The following is a 5,324-nucleotide window of genomic DNA, read 5'->3' on the forward strand; positions in this document are numbered from 1 at the left end:
TTCCTGCTTGAATGAAAAGGCCAATCAATCTTATGAGAGAGCCCTGCCCCCGGCCGTAAAGCTAAGACTCCCTTTCGGGTGCTGCCGGTCTGGATTGATGCCTTTCCTTCTTTCCAGGATTAAGGATCTCCCAAAAGAATGACCTCAGGAACTGTCAATGGGAAATCCCGCCATGCCATCGAGGGGCTAGTGTGACCATCCATAGCATACAACGGGCGAGAGGGGTACGTGGTGGCTCAGTGTGTCTACCAGTTTCAGGTGAGGCTATTCGGAGATCCAGGGCGAGTCCCGAAGGTCTAACGCAACTCCAAGTGAATCAACCACAACCTTCACCCTCCCCTCAACACCAACAAAGCCAACAATTGGTCCCCCAAAAAGTGTGTAGCATTTGCTCATGCTACTCCCATTACACAGATGAATGTCCAAGTCTCCAAGAAGATAACACTCTAGCGGCTACCCACAACTTTTATGATCGCTCCTACTATAAACGTGTTAATCAATGATACCATTCACAAGGGAGAAATTACAACCAAGGATACCTCCAACAAGGAGGCAACTATAACCAAGGGAGTAACAACTCTAATCAAGGTTGGAGGGATAGCTCCAACCAAGGTTGGCGGGACAATTATCAACAAGGAGGTAGGGACAATAGAGGCAACCAAAGATGGAACAACAACACTCCATAAAACCGATACTTATAAAACCCTCCAAACCAACAACCAAACCAAGGAAGGAACTATCAAACCTACATACCACCTCATAGACAACCACTTTCACCCAACCAATCACAAACACCACAAATCACCTATCCCTCCACCTCTCCGAATCAAGATGACACACTCCGATCCATACTCCAAGGGCAAAAAAAAACTCCAAAATACACTCAACTCAAGTCTCAATGGCCTTACTTCCACCCTTCAAGCTCTCATTGCTTGCATGGAGCCACCTTCCACTTCCACCCCTCAAGCTCCAAACTCTAGTGCCATACCTTCTCAACCTCTATCTAACCCCAAGGGTGGCATCAACGCCATAACCTTGAGGTCCGGAATTCAATTGAAAGAGAAGGGCTCAAAGGCACCTAGCCCAATGATAGTTGCTCAAGAGGAGGATGGGGTTGAGATAGAAGAAATTGAAGAGGAGGAGGAAGCACATGTGATAGTTGAAGTGGAAGACCCTCAACCAAGGAGTGAAGCCCCTAGAAAGGAGCAAGTCTTAGAGGAAGTGGCTCAACCAAACCCTTTTCCTACATTGGCAAGAAAGGCTAAGAAGCATGTAGAACTTGACCCAAAAATGGTGGAAATGTTCAAGAAAGTGGAGGTAACTATCCCTCTCTTTGATGCTATACATCAAGTGCCTAAATATGCGAAATTTCTTAAGGACTTGTGTATGAACAAAGATAGAATTCATGAGTTAGAAACCATTCAGGGAGTTCTATTTCGGCTTTAATGGGAGCCATTCCGGAAAAGTGTGTTGATCCGGGCCCTTGTTTAGTCTCTTGTGTCATTGATGGAGTCCAATTCATTGATTGTATGTGTGACCTTGGTGCATGCGTTAGCATTATGCCTCTTTCTGTTTATCATACATTGAAGCTCCCACTGTTGAAGCGGTCGGCGGCTAGGTTTGTCTTGGCGGACAAAAGCATAATAACCGTGACGGGTATTACGGAGGATGTGTTGGTCAACATAAAGGGTTTTATATTTCTAATTGATTTCCATATCATTGAGATGCCACCAAGTAAAGCCGAAAGGACATCGTCTATCCTACTTGGGAGGCCATTTTTGAGGACCTCTATATTCAAGTTGGATGCCCATTCAGAAACCTACTCATTTGAGATAAATGGGAGAGTTGTAAGTTTTATCCTAGAAGAAGCAATGAGGCACCCACCGCAGAACCACTCCATATTCCGGTGTGACTTGATTGACACCATTGTGGCCAAAGTGCATTATGCAAAGCTAGATGAGAAACATATGATTGAAGAAAATAGTGAAGACCCAAGTGAAGAAGTTCAAGTGACAACCCAAGAGCAAAAGCTAGAATTGAAGCCACTACTGCCCCACCTAAAGTACTCATACCTTGATGAAGCCCACAAGTTCTCGATGATTATAGCAAGGTAACTAAATCCTCAACAAAAAGAGAAATTGTTATGTGTTTTGAGGAAGAACAGAAGGGCAATAGGGTGGAGTTTGGCGGATCTAGTGGGGATAAGTCCCCAAGTGTGTGAGCACTGGATCTTTTTGGAAGAAGAAGCGAAGCCCGTAAGACAACCTCAAAGAAAATTGAATCCTACCATTTTGGAGGTTGTCAAGAAGGAGGTAACACGGTTACTCGAGGCGAACATCATCTACCCCATTTCGGATAGTGAATGGGTGAGTCCCATTCAAGTTGTGCCAAAGAAGTCCGGGGTAACCACAATCAAGAATGAAAGCAGGGAGCTCATAGCAACACGGGTGCAAAACTCTTGGCGAGTATGCATAGACTACCGAAGGTTGAACTCGGCCACTAGAAAAGATCATTTTTCACTTCTGTTTATAGATCAAATGCTCAATCGATTATCCGGTAAATCCCATTATTGCTTTCTAGACGGCTATTTGGGGTACTTTCAAATACACATTGCTCTAGAGGACCAACAAAAAAACAACATTTACTTGCCCCTTTGGAACTTATGCCTACAAGCGTATGCCATTCGGCTTATGCAATGCACTGGCAACTTTTCAAAGGTGCATGATGAGCATATTTGCGGATTTTCTAGAGCAATGTATGGAGGTATTTATGGATGACTTCACGGTATATGGTGATTCTTTTGATCATTGCTTGGATAACCTTGAAAAAGTTTTGGAAAGATGTACTAAAACTAACCTTGTCTTGAATTTTGAGAAGTGTCATTTCATGGTTAAGCAAGGCATTATTTTAGGACATATTGTTTCCAAAGATGGTATTTCCGTAGATCCAGCAAAGATTAATGTTATATCTAGCTTGCCTTACCCCTCCTCCGAGAGGGAAGTACGTTCTTTCCTTGGACATGCAGGATTTTATCGAAGGTTTATAAAGGACTTTAGTAAGGTAGCATTGCCTCTCTCAAGGTTGTTGCAAAAGGACATTGAGTTTGATCTAAGCAAGGAATGCATGGAGGCTTTTGATAAGCTCAAGGTAGCATTGACCTAAGCTCCCATCGTGCGAGGGCCGGATTGGAGTCGGCCATTCGAAATAATGTGCGATGCTTCAAATTTTACCGTGGGAGCCGCGTTAGCACAACGCGAGGGTAAGATTCCATATGTCATAGCCTATGCATCAAAAACACTAGATGGAGCCCAATCCAACTACACTACCACCGAAAAAGAACTATTGGCCATAGTCTTTGCCTTGGACAAGTTCCGAGCATATTTACTTGGTTCAAAAGTGGTAGTGTACTCGGATCATGCGGCGTTAAAGTATTTGTTTGCTAAGAAGGAATCCAAACCGAGATTGATTAGATGGGTTTTATTATTGCAAGAGTTTGACTTGGAAATTAAGGATAGGAGTGGTACGCAAAATCTAGTGGCGGACCACTTAAGTCGCCTTGAACACACTAAAGGCGATACCACTCCTATTAATGATTCTTTTCCCTTTGAGGGCTTGCATGCAATCTCGGAAATCATTCCTTGGTATGCGCTAATCGCAAATTACTTGGTATCTCGCTCCTTCCCTCCTAATCTCTCCAAACATCAAAGGGATAAGCTAAAAAGTGAATCCAAATACTATGTGTGGGACGACCCATACCTTTGGAGATATAGGGCGGATCAAGTAATTCGGAGGTGCATTCCACAAACCGAATTCCACTCAATCTTGGAAGCTTGCCACTCCTCCGAAGGAGGAGGCCATTTTGGACCCCAAAGAACGGCAAGAAAAATCCTAGATTGTGGATTTTGGTGGCCAACTCTTTTCAAGGACTCTTCTCATTTTTGTAAATCTTGTTCTCAATGCATTAGATTTGGTAATATCTCCAAGAAGGATAAAATCCCCCAACAAACCATGCTATTTTGTGAGATTTTTGATGTGTGGGGAATCGACTTCATGGGGCCATTCCCAAATTTGGTTTTCTCTACATTCTACTTGTCGTTGATTATGTGTCCAAATAGGTGGAAGCGATACCTACCCGGACGGACGATTCTAATGTGGTCCTTTGCTTTGTGAGGAATAGCATCATTTGTAGATTTGGGTCGCCACGAGCAATCGTGAGTGACCAAGAGTCACATTTTTGCAAAAAGAGAATGGAAGGGCTAATGAAAAAATATGGCATCATGCATAAAGTAGCTACGGCCCACCACCCACAAACAAATGGCCAAGCTGAGGTTTCCAATCGGGAGATTAAACGCATCTTGGAGAGAATTGTGAAGCCCAATAAGAAAGATTGGAGTGCTAAGCTTACCGACGCATTATGGGCCTACCGAACGGCATATAAAACGCCAATTGGCATGAGCCCCTTTCGGTTGGTGTATGACAAAGCTTGCCACTTACCGGTGGAGATAGAGCACAAGGCGTATTGGGCCATTAAGGAGTGCAATCCGAGTTTGGGTGGAGCCGGAGTTGAGAGGAAGCTACAACTAGCGGAGTTATAATGTTTGAGGCTTGAAGCTTATGAGAACTCTAGACTTTACATGGAGAAAATGAAAGCCGTGCATGATAAGAACATAAGAGATAAAGAATTTAGAGCCGGCGATCTAGTCCTCCTTTACAAATCTAGATTGAGATTGTTGCCCGAAAAACTAAGGTAAAAATGGGATGGCCCATATCAAATAGAGAAGGCGGAACCCTATGGGGTTTACCATTTGCGCCTTCCCTCAAGTCTGGATATCTTCAAGGTCAATGGGCACCGTCTCAAGTTGTATCATTGTGAGCAAATGAAGAGCAACAAGGAGATTGAGGTATTTCTCTTGGAAGATGCACTTCTTGGCAAAGAACAATGAGCTAGTGAAAGTCCAACTTAAGGACATTAAACAAAAGTGCTAGGTGGGAGACACCCCACCATGGTGAGATCTATCCTTTTTACCCTTTTGTATATAATTCTTGAATTCTTCATTATTTTGTGATTGCTTAGCTATAGTTTTGTTTGGCTAGATTCGATTATGCATACCTTAGATAACTTGTTCATAAAGATTTGCATTGATTTCTCCAAGGATGAATTGATTGTGTGGTAGAAGAACACCCCATCTTTGGGTTTTACATTGAGTTTTGGGTGCTTTTGACCCCTTTGACTTGTTTAACCACTAAATTCATGACAATTAGGCATTCTTCATGTCTCTGAAAAAAAAAGGGGCGCACGTGCGCGCACTTTGCGCGTACGCGCC

Source organism: Arachis ipaensis, chromosome B06 (genome assembly GCF_000816755.2).
Source record: "Arachis ipaensis cultivar K30076 chromosome B06, Araip1.1, whole genome shotgun sequence".
In the NCBI taxonomy this organism is placed as follows: Eukaryota; Viridiplantae; Streptophyta; class Magnoliopsida; order Fabales; family Fabaceae; genus Arachis; species Arachis ipaensis.